Source organism: Chionomys nivalis, chromosome 26 (genome assembly GCF_950005125.1).
Source record: "Chionomys nivalis chromosome 26, mChiNiv1.1, whole genome shotgun sequence".
In the NCBI taxonomy this organism is placed as follows: Eukaryota; Metazoa; Chordata; class Mammalia; order Rodentia; family Cricetidae; genus Chionomys; species Chionomys nivalis.
Window position 1 is genome coordinate 1,037,552 of NC_080111.1, and position 22,290 is coordinate 1,059,841.

At 45.6% G+C, this 22,290-nt stretch overlaps 1 protein-coding gene across 1 annotated transcript in view; it reads left to right on the top strand.

Moving 5' to 3' along the window:
* Window positions 1–16: 16 nt before the first annotated feature.
* Window positions 17–22,290, top strand: part of Trak2 (trafficking kinesin protein 2) — a 56,259-nt gene continuing 33,985 nt past the window's right edge. The window contains exon 1 of the mRNA XM_057758449.1: window positions 17–257. The gene's annotated coding sequence lies outside the window, so the exon portion shown is untranslated. The remainder of the gene's footprint in view (window positions 258–22,290) is intronic.

The following is a 22,290-nucleotide window of genomic DNA, read 5'->3' on the forward strand; positions in this document are numbered from 1 at the left end:
GGGGCCCCGAAGGCTGCTGGGAAAGTGGGTCCCCGAGCTTCCCTAACTGGGTGGGTGCTGCCATCGACCCGGCGTCACTGCAGATCCAAGGTCGCCAAGTGATGAGGTGAAGCCGCCCGCCAGTCTCCTGCCACGCCCGGGCTGTGGTAGCTGCGGCGGCGGCAGCTTCGGCTTCAGCTTTCAGGCTGTGGCAGCATTAGGGGCTTCTTCCTCCTCAGCGAGTGTGAGCGGAGGAGCGAGGACGCCGGGCCATTGCCGTGAGTAACCTCCCGCGCGCGACTCGGACTTGCCCTTGTCAACTTCTCCCTTTCTGCTCTGGGTCCCTCCGGTCCCCAGAGGTCACTTGTGGGAGTTCCACGTCCCGAGATGGGAAAGGGATGTTTTCTAAGGATCGGTGCAGAGTGATGGGCGCTGGGGTCTAGCCTCCGGATTCTCCCCCATCAGCACCTCTGAAGATGGGCAGCTTCCCATCCTCTGCCAGACAGCTCCCATCTGGAGCTCTGCCGTTTTAGGATGAGAGGCTTTAGTGTCTGGACGGTAAACCTTAAGCTCTCGGTGGCCATCTGTGGTGTAAACGGGAGGAGAGGACAGTAGAAAGAGCTTTCTGTGTTGGGCTTTGCTTTGCAATTGATTTGGAGCCAAACGTCACATGTCTTTTAAAAGGAAAAAAAGAAAAGGTAGACTTAGGTCGAAGCGATAAGAATGGCAGGTGTCCTTATCATTGCCAAAACTTTTGCGTCCCACTTTAAAAATAAAAATCACAATTACGGTAGTGAAATCGATGACCTGCTTTTGCACATTTTTCTACATCAGGAAAGATGGTAATTTTTCTTTGGAAATTCACCTAGCTTACATGGACCACGGAACAGAATGAACTGGACTCAGAGTTCTTGCTCTACCTCAGTAAAATTTTTTGTGGCCTTCAACCCTTTGCTGTTCTATCGAAAGTCTGAGCTACAGTGATCTCCAAATAGCCTATTAGTGATGGTGGACCAAATTCTGGGAAACAAATTCTGAAGGACGCTTGGTGGTAGGAAGGGCAAAATTCAAAGCACTTTATCATCCCAGCAACTATCCAGCTTTCTATTTTTAAAACTAAGTAGTATCCAACAAGTCTCAGACATTTAACCCTCCCGTAACATAGCTATGTGAAAGACGGTGTTTTAAGTCTTACATGTTCTTATTTGTGCGATGGAACAACCAGCATCTGAATACTTGAAACCCACGAGACACCATTTCAGTGTTGTCTGTTGCATGGTTCACGTAACCACTTAAGCCAATAATGTGAAGCTCAGAAAACTTGACGTAACAGGTGAAGATTTAAATATATTGACTTGATCCGCTTCAAAGTTATGAATCAGGTATCTTTTATACTGGTGGTTGAAAAGAATTTTTCACATTGTTTGCTAGTACGAGTTCCATCATACCTTGGACAGGGATAAACCCATAACCCCTACTTTAGTACTCTGAACAAATTGTACACTCTGTCAGCTCGTTTCGCCCCTCCCAGAACTGCTCATTAAGACATGAAGAGCTCATTCCAAATCCTCCTGGATGTACTTATGTAAAGAAAAAAAAATGATAGGATCGGACATGTACCACAAAGGTCTTTTCCAGCGGTTGGGTTTTATGGTTCACTATGAATGCGTAACATCATAGTCACAGAGACTAGGAAAACTTGCCTTTTTTTTTTTTTTATTTCCTTGCCCCAAATAAGTTAAAGCCAACAGGAGAGATGTAAGACGGTAGCATTGCAGTTCGTGCTGTTTTTCTCAGCCACATCTCGCTTATATCATCTGTCCAGTTCCCTTTTTTGTTTTGAGTTTGTTGTGGTTGTTTTGTTTTGTTTTTGTTTGTTTGTTTCTTTCTTTCTTTCTTGCTTTCTTTCTTTCTTTCTTTCTTTTCTTCCCTCCCTCCCTCCTTCCCTCCCTCTTTCTTCTCTCTCTCTCTCTTCTTTCTTTCTACAGTGATTCACTCTGTAGCCCCGGCTGGCCTGGAACTCACAGAGATCAGCCTGCCTCTGCCTCTCTGAGTGCTGAGATTAAAGCTGTGCGCTACCGTGCCCATCTAGTTTTTAAAATTGTATTTGTGTGTTTGTTGCTGTGACTGTGTGCCTGGGAGCCTTCATGCATGTGGAGGTCAGAGGACAACTTATAGGGATTCGGTTTTCTCTTTCTACTGTGTGGGTCCTGGGGATCAGACTCAGGTTGTTAGTCTTGGTGACATGCGCCTTTATCTCTCGCCCACCTTGCTGTCCCTGGACCAGTTTTTGAACCTCATTAAGTTACTATATTTAGCTGGAAAGAAACCTGAGACCTTGAAGCGACAGTCGCATTGGATGTCCGTCATATCTGTTCAGACCTGCAGTGTTCTTGCAATAGCAATAATAGGAAACAAAATAATGCACTTGCTGCATACCCCCACTGAATCTTTACCTAATTATTGCCACAATAGCACCGTCGGGGTTTTGGCTCTTAACAAATAGACAGCTAAAGCAGAAGAATATTAAATAAAACCCAAAGTCATTTAATCACTGAACGGTAGAAGTGGCTGTCATACCAACCATGGTCAAACCTTTGTTTCAACATCAAAGCTCTTAACTGTGTAACAAAACCATGGCTGAGGAGTTTTATTTAACTCCAGTGTCATTGTTACGACTACTTTATTTAGAATGGAGATTCAACATTAAGACTTTTGTATCTTCGTGGGGGAAACAATGGAGTCAGGATTTGAACCTATATATATATCTTTTACTTCAGGGTCCATGTTCTTCTCTTTACTTCTCATCAAGTCTTTCTTAAATATTTTGTGTATCACTGTCCTGGTTATCAGGATATAATTCTCCTTGTTATATCCGCATGTATATGGAGAAGAGAGGGGGAGTTATGTTAGTGTCTTGAGCAACACGATAGCAGTATCCAGAGACTGGGAGCACAGGGCGCTGCATCAGCCGGGAGGGAAAGGTTTGGGCCAGTCTTGGAAAAACAGATGGGCGTTAGCGTGGGCAGAGAAAAGGGGTAGCAACTGTAATGGGCTCAATTACATCCTCTCAGGATTTTTATCTGGGAGCCCTACTTAACCCTTGTTGCCCCAGAATGTAACTATATTTGTGTAGGGCTTTTGAGGAGATTAAGTTGAAATGAGACCGTAAAAGGGAATTCTATGCAGTCTGACAGGTATGCTTACAAGAAAAAAAAAAAAAAAAAGGACCGGACACAAAAAAGATACACTTGCATAGGAAGGAGCCTATAACATTATCAAGGCCAAGAAGAGAGGCCTTGGGAGAAACCAAACCCTCCAGTACCTGAGTTTTGGACTTCCGGCTCCCCGAACTAAGAGAAGATAAATTTGTTAGTTAACCTGCGCAGTCCGTGGTATTTTATCCTTGCGGCCCCAGCAAATAACAAGTAGGTGTTGCAGGCCAAGGGCATGGCGAACAGAAAGCCTCCGAGATGTGACTGGCTGGGTCAGGTTTCACGGTGAGTTTTGAGAGATGAAGCTGGGGACCGGGTTGGGAGGATTAGGGTGACTTTGTATGAGATCCAAAGACGTTTAAACTGGAGGGATAAAATGGAGGGTTTGGTAGCACTGGGAAAACGTTACGCTTGCTTCATAGGAAGACATTGGCAAATGGGAAGAAAGCTGAGGCAGGGAGACGGGTTCAGGTAGCTATTTACCATAGGAACTTAAATTCTCAAAAACTAAGACTGTAAAAGTCACAGCTGGATACAGGAGAGGTTCCCTGGGTAACGGCCCCTGTTACCTGAGTTTGATTCCTGGGACCCAGACGATGGAATGGGAGAACTGACTTCCGTGGATTGTCCTCTGACATCCAAATGTGCACCGTAGCATGGACAAGCACATACATGCGCCAAATAAGTAAATGGAGCAAAATTGTGTCTTAAAAAGTCACAGCCAAACCCTAGGCCACATACAGAATGATTTAGCATGAATTTGCATGGATCCGTTTTTTCTTAAACTTTGGCTTTATGTTTGATTGTTTTTAAAACTCCGCCTTCGCTGGGCGGTGGTGGCGCACGCCTTTAATCCCAGCACTTGGGAGGCAGAGGTAGGCGGATCTCTGTGAGTTCGAGACCAGCCTGGTCTACAAGAGCTAGTTCCAGGACAGGCTCCAAAGCCACAGAGAAACCCTGTCTCGAAAAACCAAAAAAAAATAAAAAAATAAAAAAATAAAACTCCGCCTTCGTAGTGAAGCTTTACACAACTATCACAAAATATTCAGGAGTTTGCTACCCTGAGAAGTGATTTTTGTTTTATTAGGTATCTAGTGGGTGCTTTTATAATATCAATACTCTTGTAAGCCCATCCTGTGGCTGCCTATGGAATATATATATATATATATATATATATATATATATATATATATACTGTTCTTCTTCACTTATGAATGAATACACAGAAACATAGGTTAAGTAGTTTATTGAAAGACATGCAATTAATGAACAGCCAAGTTAAGATACAGAATCAACTCTCCTGTCTTCGTTATCTGGGTTCCTAACTTTAGTACTTAATCAAGATCTTCAAACACGTTTGCCAAGAGGCAGGGAGGAGTCGAAATGAGTGTGTTTGCTGTAAGGAATGGACAGGCTGAGGAGTAACTGTCACAAAAGCCTTTGAGATATTTATTTTAAAAAGAAGCAAAACTAATGACAGCAGGTGGTGAGGGCTTTGCGCCGAGGCTCCCGGGAAGACAGATGGAGAAAGGCGTTTGAGCCGATTGGAATTTGGTTTTGTAGAACTGAGAGAGGACATCATGGTTCGAGGAAATGCTGTGGCCAATTATAGGATTGAGAATTTCCGGGTGTTTGCAGAGAGCCCGTAAACGCTGCCCTTTGTATATTGTCTGGCTGGTGAAGGAAGTGGGAGCCAGCTTGTGGAAGGCGGTGGATTTTTTTTTAATGTGTGTGAACATTTTGCTCACTCACGTGTCTGGCGCCCTTGGAAGTTTGAAGGGGGCATTGGATCCCTTGGGACTAGAGTGATAGACAACTGTGAGCTGCCATGTGGGTACTGAATCCTCTGCGAGAACAGGAAGTTCTCGAGAGGCCATCCCTCCAGCCCCATTTTAAGCCTGAATGGATCCGCATATTCTGGGTGACACCGGCTTCCATAGTAAGAAGAAAACACATCCAGCCCAGGTCACTGGTAACCCATTCTGTTTTCACCACCTCACAGGTCCCTGCTGTTCATTCCCCATCCTAGGTCTTTCTTAAATAATCTGTGTGTAAGTGGTAAAATTTCCCACTTGTCTCTTTTTCTCTGGTCTTGCTTTTCCTGAAATTTATCCTGAATTCTGTCCCCAGCTTGGTTCCTCTCAAGCGCAGTTTCCTGTGGGATCAAGGTCAGACTTCTTGACTTGGGCTAGTTAGTTTCAAATCTCCATGCTTTGGGGCCTCTGTTTTGTTTTGTTTTTTTTCACTCATTCTGTTGGGTTCAGTTTTTGTTGTTTGTTTGTTTACTTTGTCTTATAGCAATGGCACTCCACCTGTGGGTCTTGACCCCTTTGGCAAACCTCTGTCTCCAAAAATATCTACATTACAATTCATAACAGTAGCAAAATTAGTTATAAAGTAGCAACAAGGTAATTTTATGGCTGGGGTTACCACAGCATGAGGAATTGTATTAAAGGATTCCAGCATTAGGAAGGTTGAGAACCGCTGATTTATAGGTTCTTGTTCCCAATCTTTCATACTTAAGAAACCAACAGCCAGGCGATGGTGGCGCACGCCTTTAATCCCAGCACTCAGGAGGCAGAGGCAGGTGGATCTCTGTGAGTTTGAGGCCAGCCTGATCTACAAGAGCTAGTTCCAGGACAGGCTCCAAAGCTACAGAGAAACCCTGTCTCAAAAAAAAAAAAAAAAAAAAAAAAAAAAAATTAGAGTGAGGGAGAGAAAAAAAGAAAGAAAGCCACTAAATGGAGTATGAAGAGAGACCTTTTAGCTAGAAATGACCTCCCCTCCTCTGAGAACTCTCTATAGGATAGAGGCGTAGTAGTACCCATTAAATATAAATTATCTTGTTCTCTTCGATTTCTTAGGTCATCACGTTTGAGATCTTATCTAGATCATGAGATCATTAGCCCTTTTCTTGTTAGAGCTCAGATTTCTTAGCTCTTTAATCTTCTTTTTGGTAGGCACTGTTGTGTACTGTATCTATTTTTTTAGTGTATCTATTTTAATACCTTGAGTTTAATTCAGGAAGCATTTATTGAAAGTTGTTAGGCATATAGCTATTGACTAGTTCTTAGTAGAATTTTTTTGAAATTATTTAATAATTAACCTCTTAACATGTAACATGCAGACTTCATTGCTAGCGTTAATACCGACACACAGAACCTCAAGGACATCCGTGTAATCCTTGAGAATTGCAGGTAACTCGTGCTAGAAATCGGTGTACAGTCCTCAGTGTTGTAGAAGTGGAACTAGCTCATTCTGGAACACTCTGAAGCCTTTGAAGTTTGTCTGTGTTTATCTGCTAATGTTTGCCAGATGTTGAGTTCTGTTTGTTTAGCGAGCTTTTTGGAGAGTCAGATAAAAAGGAAGAAACCGTTTTCTTTTTTAAGTGATAATTTCAGAGTGGATGAATTATGCAAGTCAGCGGGGAAAGAATTTGCCCAACAATTTAGTCACTAGTTCAACCCTGGCCTGGAGATGTAGCTGCTGGTGGTGGTACTTGCCGGAGCTACCCAATTAGTTCCCAACACCGAAAAAACAAAACTCTAATTATTTATTAAAGGCTTCTGATAGTTTATTTCGTCAAGTTACTGAATTGTTTAGGTTCCTGTCCTTGAATTCCGGTTTTGGCCAGCCAGGATAAAGGGCGATAGGATCTCCCTTTCTTCCCAAGAAGACTTTGGAGTAAAGGCAATACACACGTGAAAGTAACCGGCCAGCCACGGAGGTAAGCTGGAGAGGCTTCCTAGCCGAGATGAAGTCTCCTTTAGTAACAAAGTAACTGGGGCTGGCCTTGAGAGTAGTTAAAGCAGGAAGGAAGAGCAGTGACCCAGTGAGCAGCCACAGAAGCAAGGAGGGAAGGAGGAGAAAGGAAACGACTGTGGCTGATCAGTGTGGAAGAGAGGGGGAGACGAGCAGGCAGGGCCCACTGTGGGGCTTTTGCTACTACATTTTTAAGTTGGTATACAAAGCAGTGAGTTCCATTATGACGTCGTCATGCGTGTGTGTGTGTGTGTGTCCCTCCTTGCCTGGGCCCCCTCCCCTGTAAGTGGTTCCCCTTCTTTCATATCACATGTCTTCCATTGCCTTCTTCGCCTCCTCTCATAGACCCCGTCTGTCCCTCCACACACACTCACGAACACCTAAGTTTACATCTACATTCTGCATTTGAGAGAAAACACACAGTATTTATGAGTCAGGCTTATTAATGTGATCACTTCCATTTTCCTTCAGATGCCATGATTTCATTCCTGAGGGTCGATTAATTCCTTTGTGTATGTGTTCCTTCTTTTTCTTACCCGTTTATCTACTGATGGATATTTAACTTAGCTCTGTTTCTTAACCATGTGGACAGTGCGGTAATAAACATGGATGTCCAAGGACCTCTGTGCTGTGTTGGTTTAGTCCTTTGGGTGTATAAAAGTGTAGAGTCTTGAGCTATATAAACCCTAACAGCACATGAAAACAATACCACAAATTACTATTGGGATTACATGAAATTAAAAAGCTTCTCAGTAACAAGGGAAACACCGTAAAGAGAAGAGACAGACCGCAGGATGAAGAAAATCTTTGCCAACTGCAGATCTGACAGGGGATTAGTAGCTGGAACATAGAAAGAACTCCAAAATCAAGCTCCAAACCCCTGTAGGATCAATATGTGTGTTAATGAGCCAAATAGACAGTTCTCAAAAGAAATAAAAATAGCCAGAAATATTTGAAGTTATTCAACACCCTTCGCCACCAGGGAATGTAAACTGAAACTCTTTAGACGTTCATCTTGCCCCTGTCAGAATGGCTGTCATTAAAAAAATAAAAAATTTTAATTTTTTAAAAAAGTAGTTTTATTTTTAAAAATTATTTAGAGAAGGATTAAAATAAAAATCATTTAATTAAAATTAAAATAATTTTAGAATCCCTTTAGAGAAGGAAGGGAAGCAGGAGGCCGTGCCTGGAGTCCTGTCAGGAGTCCTGAAGGCCAAGAGGTGATGACGATGGCTTGGACTGGGATAGAGGAAGAAAGCATGGGGGAACAGCGGATGGATTTGAGACCCACAACGGTAGCTTGGCGGATTGCTAATGCATCAGGTGTGGTGCGCTGAGGAAGATCCAATAGACTAATCGGGATGGAGGGCACTTACTCTCTCAAGTGGAACTCAGGAAAAAGACCGAAGGGCCGGACTGGGTGTCATGAGCACTGAAGAGGGAGCTAACTGTGGCCATGACAGCTTCATACAAGGTCGATGAAAAAAGAAACAGCAACGAGAACAAGAGAATGTTACAGTCGAACTCCATGAGTCCCAAACACAAGGGTCTAAAGGAGTTGGGACGATGGCCTCAGTCACTCCTCTGTCGCTGTGACTATGTGACCAAGAACAGCCTAAGAAAGCATTTCTCTTGCTGTTCAGTTCCAGAGGGACAGAGTCCTTTGTGGGGGAGGAGGAGGCAGGAGCACAGGACGCAGAGATTGGGGGGAACAGACAGGAAAAGATAGGGGAAGAGAAAGTGGGTTCGGCTGTGACCAGAGGGGCTGGTGGGAAAGAGAGGTGTCTCTGGAGGGATGGATGAGAGATGAAGGCTGAAGTGTGAGAACAAATGCTAAAAAGCTTTGGCGAGCACTCCTGGGAGGGCGGTGGCTGATGGGAAGTTCCAAAGCCCTGAGGAAGGGAGGGTTGAATGTTCCTTTGTAGTTTTAATAGTAGAAGCATGCAAATCACAAGTTGGAGACTAACCTGGGCTACGTGTGAAGTTCCAGGTCACCTTAGCTGCAAAGGGAGACCTTGACTACAGAAATCATAAAGAAGATTCTGGGCGTGTCGATGAGCCAGGGAAGATGGTGGAGTAGGCAGGGTATCCAGTGGACCACGGTCCAGAGCAGGCAGCAGTGGCTGGCATCAGATTTGAGGTCCTGTGAGGAACTTGAGGGATCCATGACCACACCCTGCTCCAGATCTTCCTTCCAGAGATGATTGGTTTTTACCCCAATCAAACGTGCACTCAAGGGGAAGGAAGCTGTAGGTCCAGGCTTTGTTGTCGTGCAGAATGGGGGTTGCCGATTAATGGGGGCGGGGAAGAAGAGGGGACCTGGCGTAGTCTCCAAAGAGAAAGGACATTTAAGCAGATCACAGAGGCCATGTCTTGGTGTGATGCCCACGCTTGCTGACCAAGTTTACCCGTGCCATGTGGTTTTGTGATGCTTCTGGAGAATTTGATTGTTTTATATTTAAAATGTAGTCAATTTCACGAAGTAGACGATTCAAAGATGTACCGCTTATTTAAAGTGAATGTGTCTGGGGTCCCAGCGCCAAAGCTCCGCTCTCCTGCCATGTCAGGGCTGGGGAGCTGGTTGTTCAGGCCAGGGCTATACATCAAAACAAAGGGAAGCTGGTCGGCTAAGAAAAAGCCCTCTGTCTGGAAGAAGTGGGAGGAGCCTAGAAACCAGCAAGGATGTGTGGTGTGTCTGAGATGGGATTGCTGTTCTGAAAGCAGAGATTTAACAGCTGCAGGGGAGAGGGGAGGCCCAAAGCTTGTTATCCTACTAAATCGCTGTGTTTGGTTTCATTTTCTCTTTTAGCCACAACGCAAAGGCTACAAGCGAGGCTGATCCTTGCCGCTGTGAATTTTTTAGGCTATCTTGTTGTCTCTCGATGTGGAGCTTGTTTGAAATGCTTTGCCAGTCAGCTGCACATGCTTTGTAGCAGTGAGCCAAAACCAGCTCCGAGAAGAATGGGTCCTCACTACTGTGCGGATACTGTAATCACTGCAGAAACGAAGGCCACTCAGCACCAAACCCTCTTCTGCGACATTGGAGTTTTTAACGAGTCTCACTGTGTAGCCCAGGCTGGTCTCCATTTAGAGTCTCTGGTCTCACCCTCCCAGACTGAGATTATAGACCATCTTACGTAGTTTTTCCTAAGGCCAATGCAGCGTTTCTTTAGAGTGTTCAATATTGGCTTCAGTTTGCTTTGTAAGGCAATTAATTTCATGGTATTGGATTGAAAATTTATCAGTAATCAGTTAAATCAGATTGTAGTCCTGGCTGTCCTAGAACTCACAGACAGCTGCCTGCCTCTGTCTGCAGAGAACCAGGATTAAAGTACCAGGATGTGCCGCTGCATTGGGCTAGTGTCCCTACCTTTTTTTTTTTGTTTGTTTTTTCGAGACAGGGTTTCTCTGTGGTTTTGGAGCCTGTCCTGGAACTAGCTCTTGTAGACCAGGCTGGTCTCGAACTCACAGAGATCCGCCTGCCTCTGCCTCCCAAGTGCTGGGATTAAAGGCGTGCGCCACCACCGCCCGGCAAGTGTCCCTACTTTTAGTCAGTAATCCAGTAGGCTTGTTTGTCATCTCCTTATGTGTCAGTTGCTGTTAGGTTTGGGCCATGCAAAATCAGGTACACCAAAGAGCTCTGAGTTCAGTGAGGCCAAGACAAGAAATGAGGTCATTGTCATCTGGGATGATTTAGTCCACAGACAAGAATTCCCTAAACACCAGCAAAACCACAGTGAGAAAATTCCAGATTTCTCACCCTTTTTCCCATGTTTATAGTCCACTCCTAGTCTACATATTGATTAACAGGAAACCTTATAAAGGAAGAAAGGGGGACCTCCACTCTCCTTGGGAGTCAGTAGAGAAAGAGAAAGTGTTCCTAGCCAGCCTAGGAGAAAGAACGCCAGGTGAGAAGGGCACTCGGCAGCACTGCCAAAGGAAAAGAAAGAACACCACCTTAGTCCCTGTTGCTGGACGGGTAAGAAACGTGCGCTTGAGAAAGTGCCAGTGTAGGAAGCAGGTCCTGGGCTTGGTCTCGAGCAGATTCCTGTGGTGCTCTGATAACCTGGTTATCTGGCTTCTTGCCCCAACATCAGGCTGGAAAGGGGGGATGTGCTGGCACCCCTCACACAGAACAAGAAACAAGGTTAGGAGTGAGTTTGTAAAGTCTAGAATAAATAAATAAGTAAACAAAAAGCAATTTGGACATTTAGTGCAGAAAGAAAGAGGTCTTTGAAAGCCGACCTGGAGGAGTTCACTTTACTCCATCAGCATGCACATGTGGCATTATGTGGTGATTGCTGTTTACAGGAGAGGCCTGAGTCACCCAAGGCCACTTCCCCCTCTCTTAGCCATTTTGTTTCCTTATGATTGGAAATGGAGATCATCTTATATCTGTGCCTTTATTTATTATAGTTGTTGTTATTAGTGTGGGGGGGCACATATGTGGGCGTCAGAGGGCAGCTTGCAGGAGTCAGCTCTTCCACCATGTGTGTCTCGGGGATCACACTCAGGTTGTCAGGCCTGGCAGTAAACACCTTTCCCCCTGAGCCGTCTCTCTGGCCTCAGATAACTCATATATATACAAATAGGATTTGTTTGATTATTTTTATTCAGAAATCATTGTGTTATTTAAACATGGGTAACTGTTTTGCAGTTCTCTGAAGTCCTTTCAAATGGCAAAAGCTTTCTGCCCCCCCCACCCCCCGCCCGCACCATCCCCTTGTCACTTGCTTGTCAGACCTCAGAGGATAGAGATGTCAGCTGTAGCAAAACAGGCTTGGCCTTCCTTCCTGACATCTTACTGCCGCAGCGTGGTGAGCGACTCCTAAGCCTCGGCATCCTTGTCTGTAGAGTAATGACAGTAATGGCCTCGTCATGGGGCTACTGTGAGGATTAAAGGGGATTGTGGGTAGACGGCTCTGAAGTCAGGCTACACTGGGCATTGTATTCGGAAAGCCAATTTGGAGCAGAAACTCAGGACGCTCTTACGCCATTATCATAAATTGTTTCCGCCAGAAGCTGATCTTAGAAAACGTGTGAGTGTAGTTTTGTTTGGCATGTTCTTTAGGAAAGTCTCTGAGGTTGTGCCTTCAGTGTCAAAAGCCAGTGCTGTCCAGAAACCTTCCCCTTTCTCCGGCTACGCAGGTCTGGATATAACAGGCACCTCAGTGTGTCCTCAGCGTCCAGGTCTGGAGGAAGTGTCACAGGGAGCAGGACTGGCAGCTTCCCATGCTTAGCTATTCTCCTTTGTAGGAACGTCTGCCCGAGAACCCAGACTGCCCCGAGTCTAGAACTGAGGACTGTGAAGGCACAGGGGCAGGAAGCGGAGAGAGTGGGTGAGCGCAGCAGGGCTCCCACAGCTGTTGAAGGTCAGGTGTGAGCCAAGACAGCAGCAATGGGATGGGGAGCAAATCTGTGGGTGCTGAGACCAGGTGGAAAGCAGAGAAGAGGGGAGCATGGCCAAGTTTTGGGCTCTGCGATGTGGGTGAGCTTGGGATACGTGGAAGATTCTGGAGCTACATGTACCTAGAAAGTGCAGCAGCTAAAGATCTAAAAATAGTGATAACACAGCAGGTATCTGAGCACCTGGGGAATGGTTGAGTTTAGAATGTGGTGGGTTTAGGGGACCCATATATATTGAGAATGACATTTCCAACGTAAAGATATAAAATGCCAGTTTGAGCTAAAGACAGAAGCGTGGGTGTGGCTATCATGGAGCTGGAAGTGAAGGTCTTTGAAGTCATGTGACTTCAAAGGTGAGAAAGAAGGCTCCTGAGAAAAGCTGGAAAGTGTGGGGGTACGGGCTGTTGGAGGCAGGTGGAGAGACTCCTTCCCGGTTACTGTAGCCGTGCAAAGCTCCAGTTCCAGGGACCCTCGTGTCCTCTTCTGAGCCCCGTGGGTACCAGGCATGCATGTGTGTGCATTCAGGCAAAACACGCGTACACATGAAAACAAAATAAATCTTTTTAAAAAAAAAGTGATCTTGTCTTGAAATCCTGGGGATGGTTGTGACAGCTGGTGTTGTAAAGGAAGGCTCAGGTCAGTGCGAGATGAAGCTGGAAACTCTTCTGTGTGGTTGCGTGTCCAAGCTGTGTATTGTTGCAGAGCTGCGTTTGCTTCTGACTGTATCTGTAACGAACGTCCCTCCGTCCTGACTGTCACTCAGCCCTCCCGATGTTCGCGAGCACAGCCTCCTCTGTTAGACACGAACCACATGGTGCCTGTGGTTTCGCTTTTGGCACCTGATGTAACTTTCTTCTGAAAGTGCTAAGTTCTACAGCTTTTTTTTTTTAAATATTTTATTTATTATGTATACCGTATTCTGTTTGTATGTGTGTCTGCAGGCCAGAAGAGGGTGTCAGATCCCATTATAGATGGTTGTGAGCCACCATGTGGTTGCTGGGAATTGAACTCATAATCCTTGGAAGAGCAGACAGTGCTCTTAACCTCTGAGCCATCTCTCCAGCCCCCAGTTCTACAGCTTTTAAGCAATTGAAGGATTTATGATGATTGTAATACCAAAAGCAAATTGTTTTTCTTGTTAGAGGTCATATGTGAATTATTATTAGAGGAAAACGTGAAGATAAATTTCCTCCTTGCTGTTGTTTTTAGAAGTTCGATATTCCTTACTGCTGTGTTGAAAGTGCTGTTTCAAGGGTCTCAGCTGTTTGAAGGGCAGGTTTTGCGGTAATAGTCTTAAGTCTGACAGCACAATTGCATCTCTTGAGTTGGTTTTTGATATTCTGTGGTCTTAGAAACACAACTGCCATCTTCTTGATGTCTCTGACATCTTAGTTTTGTCACTCGGCGTTGACAGTGCTTTCTGGCTGGGTGGGGTGGGCTTGTTCCATCCCAGAAGCCCATCCGTGCCATGGTGCCCACAGAACCTCTCTGTCAGGCGCCTCTGCTCGAGGTAAACACCTCAGTCCATCCGTGCTGCGGTGCCCACAGAACCTCTCTGTCAGGCGCCTCCGCTCGAGGTGTTTCTCAGTCCATCCGTACCGCGGTGCCCACAGAACCTCTCTGTCAGACACCTCTGCTCGAGGTAAACACCTCAGTCCATCCGTGCCGCGGTGCCCACAGAACCTCTCTGTCAGGCGCCTCCGCTCTAGGTGTTTCTCAGTCCATCCGTACCGCGGTGCCCACAGAACCTCTCTGTCAGACACCTCTGCTCGAGGTAAACACCTCAGTCCATCCGTGCCGCGGTGCCCACAGAACTCTGTCAGGCACCTCTGCTCGAGGTAAACACCTCAGTCCATCCGTACCGCGGTGCCCACAGAACCTCTCTGTCAGGCGCCTCTGCTCGAGGTAAACACCTCAGTCCATCTGTAACGCGGTACCCAGAGAACTCTCCGTCAGGCGCCTCTGCTCGAGGTGTTTTCTCTGGCGTGGCTGAGATAACAGGAAGTCCACACGTGTGTTACACAACTTCCTCCGTGTTACCCATCATCTAAAGACCTCTCCTCACTTTCCCTTGTTTGATCTGTTGCTGTCGTCAGATGTCTATCTTCCTTGTTTTAAAAGGATTTTCAAGTAACTGATGGTTTTACTAATATGCTGGGCTGTAAATTCTGACAGTAAGTAACCTGTGAGCTAATATCACCTGTGACTCACGTTTCAGCGAATGTCTGACACAGCAGTTTTCATCTTCCGATTGCTATGACCTCTAATACAGTTCCTCAGGGAGTGGTGACCCCAGCCATAAAATTATTTCATTGTTACTTCATAACTGTAATTTTACTACTGCTATGAATCATAATGTAAATATCTGATACACAACCCCTGTGAAAAGGTCATTCAACCCCCCAGGGAGGTCACAGCCCACAGGTTGAGAACCACTGGTCTAGACTGGATCCTCCAAGACTAAACGCTCCCTACAATCTCTGCAGTCTTGCTACTCCCAGTGCCCCGGGCTGCTGCATCTCCTAGAGGGTGTTCCCTCTCCTCAGAAAAAAGAAAAGCCTGTTGCTCCCCTACTCTCCTTTGACCTTGCACCCTGAGTGGCCTTTCCACATACTCCCTGGTGGCTGGACCGTCGCCCAGTCTTGGCGCACATGCTTACCAAACATTTCCCCACGACTTCTCTCTAAGAGACGCTCTACTACCAGCTGCTTCGCTGTGGACAGTGTGGACTTTACTCAGTAAGATTTGATAATAATAACGCTTTTAGTAACCCTTATTTTCTTCGGTTATCAAGCTTTGAGACAGGGCTTCTCTGTGTAGCCTTGGCTGTCCTGGAACTCACTCTGTAGACCAGGCTGGCCTCGAACTCACAGAGATCCTCCTGCCTCTGCCTCAGTGCTGGGATTAAAGGTGTGCCATCGGCGCCCAGCCACTTTTAACTATTTAAACATTTTAACTATTTAAATTTTAACTATTAAACTATTTAAACCTACTAAACTTGTAGGTTCAGCAGTCGTGACAGCGAAAACAAGCAAGTAGCGTCAGTGCAGACATTTTCAGGAGTGTGGATGTGTGCCCCTGAGTAGGTGCTGATGCAAGATTGTACAAGTGTAAGCACGGAATGTAGAAAAGTGTGTTACTGCCAAAGTCAGCCACAAGCAGCCCTGAACGTTTCTGTCCGGTTGTTTTACCTTTCCAATACAAAAAGAAAACATAACATGTACATATTCATGTATGTATTTTTGCTTCTTTTCATAAATACAATATATGTGTCTAAAAAATTCAGACAGCACACAAAGAATCCAATGAAACGTACTCATGGTTTCTCCCCATCCGTCCCAGGACACAATCACACAGAGTTAGCTGTTAGGAAACACTTATCTTCAGTGTTAGCATACGAGCCACCTGGCCGTTGTGTTTGTGACTGTCTAGTATTTAGAATATACAGTTACATAATCAATTATTTCCATAGATGATTTCCAATTAACAGGTTTTTAATCTACTTTAAAACTCAAGAATCCGCCTGGCAGTGGTGGCGCACACCTTTAATCCCAGCACTTGGGAGACAGAGGCAGGCAGAGATCTCTGTGAGTTCGAGGCCAGCATGATCTACAGAGAGAGTTCCAGGACAGCCAGGGCTACACAGAAACCCTATCTCGAAAAAGCAAACAAAACAACTCAAGAATCTGTAACAAGACTCAGTGAATGTTTCCTGCAAAAGTCTGGTACTGAATGTCTCAGTGAAGCTGTGCACTGTTTGTTGCATGAGATTGTTCTCTTTTGTTAACTCCTTAAAAATGTAAAGACCATTCTTCATTTATAGGATCGACTAACTGTGGCTCCCAGGCTCACCTGGCTGCCTTCTGCTCTAGAACCCAGGCTCGTCTGGCTGCCTTCTGCTCTAGAACCACAGCCACAGCATTTTGTACATAGAGCAGACAGCTACGAGGTCACCAGACTCACACAGCACACGCAAGCAAACTGAAAAAGCCAGACTTTGAAAACTACACCTCTCGACAGGAATCTCACTTGATGCTTGATGTCTCAGAGTAGCAATATCAAAGGACAGAGGAGTCATACTCAAAGGCTCCAAAGAGCCGGATGTGGTGGCACATGCCTGTGATTCCAGGGCTCAGGAGGCAGAGGCGAGAGGCCGGGGAGGGCTTGGAAGGAGGCAGGCACTAAAACAGACTTGCCTGCTATTTATACATCTGTACTCTCCTTCCTTCCTTAGAGCAGCTAGGTTACGGCAGAAAACATCATGACTCTTTGAGAAAATGCCAAGGGCTGTGCCCACATAGATCCCATCTCAGAGCTCGCCTGTGCTTCTGCAGTCAGGGCATCCAGCGACGTTGTCATGTCCAGGAGCAGTCGGCCTTTAGAGTGGAAGGGGTGTGACAGTGATCATATGCAAACATTTCATAGGTGTTTAGTGTTTCTCTTTTAACCATAGGCCTTCAAAGTTTCTTATTCCTAATATCAAAGGTACTTTTATTTATAAATACCAAGTATACAAATTAAATGCAGAAAATATTTCATTTATATAAGTGGAATTGATTATTGCTCTTCTCACATAGCATTTGATTCTGGTGCATGTCGCCCACAGAGTGTTTTTCTACACATTTTACCTGCTCTTTGAAGAAAATAGGCCCTTGTCTTCCCGTCACAAACAGTGCTGCAGGAAACAACACCAGCCATGTCTCTGTATAGCTAACATCACTTTCTTTGGGGTAGACAATATACCCAGTAGCAAAGTTCTTGGTCTCAAGGCACCAAGCTCCTTCTGATAGCTTTTGAGTGAGTCTGCCATGAGCTTTTTATTGGAAAAGAGTTTGTATAAGAAGCTCTCCTAGTGCAAAAGTTACAGAGGCTCCTGCATTGTGGCAGCTTCATAGACTGTGCAGCGTGCTCGTATAAGAAGCGGTCTGCTGTTGAGAAGGTCTGTCAGCCAGATAGAAAGATGGAAGCTTCTCCTAAAAATGTTTCCAGATGACCAGGTGCCATAAATGGTCTGTTTGCTCTTTATGTTTCTACCTCTCTGAGCACTTAGGTTTCCACTGTATTTAAAATGTAAATAATGCTTTTATTGGGCCAAGAGATGGCTTAGTGGGTAAAGGTGCTTGATAAGTGAACCCCGTGACCTGAACTCTTGGTGAAAGGAGAAACCAACTCTAGCTGCCCTTTGACGTCTACATGTACGCTCCCCCTCCCAAACAAGAATAATAAAAACTTAACATATTAAATATATAATGCCTACTATGTGTTAAAAACCGCTATATATGTTTTACAAATATTAGCTTATTTAATGCACAGAATGATCCCGTAAGGGGTAAATACTGTTCCCACTTCCATATTGAGGTGAAAACACAAAGAGCGAAGCTAACCAAATACAGCTTTTTCAGTTTCAGTTCCTTAAAAATTAAAGAAATAAGGAAAACTAGTAAAACGTGATAAAAGTGAGTTTGTAGTATGGATTATTTCATAGTCCATCAGTAAAGGAGCGATATTTAATGTTTCTAACTTCAACTTTGGAGTACCAGTACGTGCATGTATTAGCATGCCTAGCTTTTCCAGTGCTAAAAATTGGTACTATAAAAAGTAAGCTCAGAGGTAGTAATAATCCCTGTTAAATGCTCTGTTTGGTGCTCCGCACACCTGAAATCTGAATTTTCAAGATGGCTAAAATGTAGCATTTAGGTACTGTAAAATCTTTTAAATGTTTATAAAATACTATACTTTGTGGCTTCTTCCATGATAGGTGGTAAGGCGTGGTTTAGCATTTCCTCAGAATGGGGCCGCATTTTGGTAATTGTTCTAATTTAGATGAGAACACAGATGTGGCGTATGATACAGAGCGGCATCCAGTAAAGGCCACACTTGGCTTTCTTGAGAAAAGCTCATAGTAGCCCTTTGCTTTGGGCTTTTTCCAAGTTCAGATAAAAGGTGAATGTGGAAAGCAGAGCCAAGATTGTGTAGCTGCCCCTTTTCCATGACAGTGACCACCTCACGGTGGCGCCTCGCCTATGGAGCCATCTTCACCATTGCGTTCCAGACCTGCCGGCTGTGCCCAGGTGGAGCCACAGGTACCAGCAGCAGTCTCCTGCTTTCTTCTCCTTCTGTTGCTGAACAAGACACGGAAACAGCATCCATTCCTCTTCAGCACTTTGAGCAGGGCAACTTGGACACTACAAATAACACACGTCTTTTGCTCGGGAGATGGCAGGCCAAACTTCTCCTGGCCTTCAGTATGTGCCAAGCAAGCCTGGCATGTCACGGCAGGCAGTATAGCAAACCTTGCATGTCACAGTGGGCAGTGCAGCAAGCCTTACATGTCGTGGTGGGCACTGCAGCAAGCCTTGCATGTCGCAGCAGGCAGTGCTGCAAGCCTTGCATGTCGCGGTGGGCACTGCTGCAAGCCTTGCTCTTGCATTGTGGATTAACTTTCTTGCAAGTCTTCTGAAGCACAGGCTCTCCTTAAAACTTAGAACCGAGGTTCTGGCTGGAGTTCAGGTGTGGAGTGCTTGGTGGGCACGTATGAAAGCCTGGGTACCATCCCCAGCACTGAGTAAATCAGGCATGGTGGCACACGTCTGACATCCGATAGTTCAAGTTTGAAGTCAGCCTGAGCTGCATGAAGCCATGCTTCAAAAAGTGTAAAAGTATTACTAATTTTCTCTTGTCCTAAAAGCAGGGTTAGTAACAGAGTTGTGGATTCAAATAGGAATAGCATGCAAATTAAAATACCATTTTACATATTGTGACTAGATAATGTCCTGGCTCTGAAGGACAGTTTTATGGTGTGTGAAGACAGAGGCCTCTGCCGTTAGTGACCAGCCTGAAGTAAAGAACTGTGAAGAGGTGATCTGGATGGTTTGGGCTGAGGATCCTGTTAATGCGGAATACACCCGTAAAGGTCAATTTGGGTAAAATGCAAGAGTTTAAGAGCGTAAAGGCCAAGTGTATGTCCTGGGTGATAGAGGGCTTCTGTGGAAACCTATCAAAACCACAGGTGGCACCCTGGGCTCAAGACATTCCTTATCTTTAGGTGAAGCTCTGGCATGCATGCCTTCCTTGCCAGAGGTCCCTTCCCTTCTGCTGGTGGAGATTATGGTAGGGAGGGGTTGCCTGCCCCTGCAAATGTTGCCGTTTGCAGACAAACAAGCCCAAAGTATACCGTGCAGGAGGAAGTGTTGGCTCCAGAAGCCTAGATCTTATTTATGGTTTTGAATGCTCATCTGGTGGATTTCACTGTCTTTGGGGTCCAGTCCATCTGTAAGTAAAAGCTGTATTCATATATTTCATATTCTGGAAACACGGCTGATTATTAAATTGAATGATAATCAGGCAACAAAGAAATATGGACAGACGGCCGTTAGCACAGCCGGGCTGGCTGTAGCCCACTAGCTGGCTACCTTGCTGCTGAGCGGTGTGATGTCCGCCTTCGAGATGTCTGCTGCTCATTGTCGTCCTTAGCTTTTGAAGGTGACAGTCTTCATGTCTTAGCACTAAAGCCATGACAGCCCCAGTGTGGTACAGTAACTGATCTTTGGTTTTTAGTTCCTGTGAATTTTTGGTAAATTGAGTCTAAGGCGTAGCCATATATGTTATAACCAGTTAGTCATGATCAAAAGTTAAATATTTCATGTAGAAACATGATAAAGTATTTCATTTTTAAAAGTTCGAGTTTATCTGTGGTCTGGCGCAGTTCGCCCCTGCCTGGGGAGCTGCTGCAGAGAGCTGCCTGGCGTCATCCCACCCTTACATGCAACGCAGCAGCCAGCATGTGTTTCAAATTAATCCCCAAAGTCTTGTTTGCAAAATGAAATTTTGAGATGTATTTTCAATGTAAGTGTTTCATTAAATCTACGTTTACTGTAATTCCAGGCTCTGTGTTCCTGTAACTCAGGGTTTCCCATGGCTGTTCTGTCCAGAGCGCCCCGCTGTAAGGAAGTAGCAGCACTTTTTAGGCACTGTTGGCTGCGGGACTGGCTGAGCCAGTTCTCAGCCCTGCTGTCTGCCAACAGTGACTATAACAGTGACACGTTTAGCAGTTCATCTTAAGTCCCATCTGTATTTAAGTGAAGCTGTTGGTTGTTTTGCTTGATTTTCCCCTCGATGTGCATGATTTTCAGAGGTCCGTTTCTTGTTAAATGTGCCATGCTTGATTTGGCGGCTTGTAGGGAAAAGCAGTTGTTTGTGGAGAGACAGCGACACAAGGAAGAAGGGAGAATCGTGTGCAGCTCTCGGGCGCTGAGGACCTGTTGTCTGTGCTTGCCAGAGTTTGGTTCCTGATAGTTAGGCCTCCGGACTGTGCTTCCTGTTTATCCATACATCAGAAGGGGAAAATGACTGTCCCCAGACCAAGTCACTGTTAGACACAGGAAGGAGGCATGAATTCTTGTGTCAAAGGAAAAGGCCACCAAGCAGTGTCCGGTAGCCTTTGTGTTGTGCTGGACGTTGGGAAGGGTACGGTAACGTGAATAACAACTTCAATAAAACAGCACGTGGGTAGTGCAGAGATAATGATAACAAGATTCACATAGCCGTTCTGCGCTCTGCTTCAATTGAGTTCTGTAACTGCCCCAGTGACCCTCCGAGGCCGCCGCTGCTCTCATGGCCCCTTTAATCCTCACCTAAGCCCCTAGAGTAGATCATGTTCGTAAACCCATTCAGCAGATGAAGAAACACGGTTACGTAGTTTGCAGAATTATACAACCACCACCTGTGAAGTTGCTCAGCAGGAGAGATACTTGCCACCAGGCCTGTCCGTCTGCGTTCCTTCCCCTGGACACGTGATGGAGCAGGAGAAGATGATTCGACCTGTGAGTGGTGGACTGTGGTTCACATTCTTAACCACTGCGGTCTCCGGAATCACAGCTCAACCCCAGCGCCCTGTCTGACTCGTGGAAACCCGTGGCTGTCACATTAGGCAGAGGACTTTGCGGACAGGTGCTTGAGAGGGAGTTTATCCTGGAGATCTGGGGGCAGAAACCAGCAGTGTGCCAGCAGAGGCAGAGGAAGGTTTGGAGGTGCCTGCTGCTGGCTTTCAGGATAGCAGGAGAGGCCCAGAGCCAAGAAATGCGGCTGTAACAGCCAGAAGGTTCCCCAGAGCCTGCAGAGCAAAGGAGCTCTTGTTGACCTTGCCGTCACCTTGCTACGGTCAACAGAGCCTGTCCGTGCCTCTGACCCCAGAACTGGACAGCCGCGTTTGGAAGATGGGTCAGGCTTTAAGTTTATGGTAGCTTGTCGGAGCTTCCGGAAAGCCTTTACGGCTGGGAGTGGGAGACTTGCTACTGCAAGCAGGACCTCCTGAGAGTCCACAGGGAACGACTCCAGTGATAATCTCCTCAGTGGTCACAGCCTGAGGTCACTTCTTCCAACCTCTTGGATCTTGTCTCTTTCAGGTTAAAAATTACTCAGAGCTGATCATGAGATGTGCCTGTCTATATTCAGACATGCTGGGAACTTAGGAAATATTAGGCAGAAAACATGCTTTCTCCAGGCTTAAGGGATAGAAAAAAGCTAAAATAAAAAAATAAATTTAAAAAAAAAACCATCATTTGAGTTTCTCCTGCATCTCAGTTGCCAAAATAGGGATTTTTATTTTTTATTTACTCTTCATATCTGACCCTTATTTGAGAACAACCCGATCTTGGCAAAAAGAAATAAAGTTCAGAAGCAGTAAATACCGAGCACAAGGTCAGCAGCACAGTGAACCATGTTAAAATTCAGACTTCAGTGCGCCTCGGTCCCTGCTGCCACCCGACTGCCCTTCCTGAGGAGACCAAGTCAGGTGGGGCGTGTTGCTCCGTGTTCTCAGGAAAGTGCTGCCTTGCTCAGCCACCCCTGACCTGGTACCCTGTGCAGCCTGGCAGGTCCCTGAACTGCCCTGGAGGTCTGCATTCCTTCCGCATGACTCTTGCCGTGG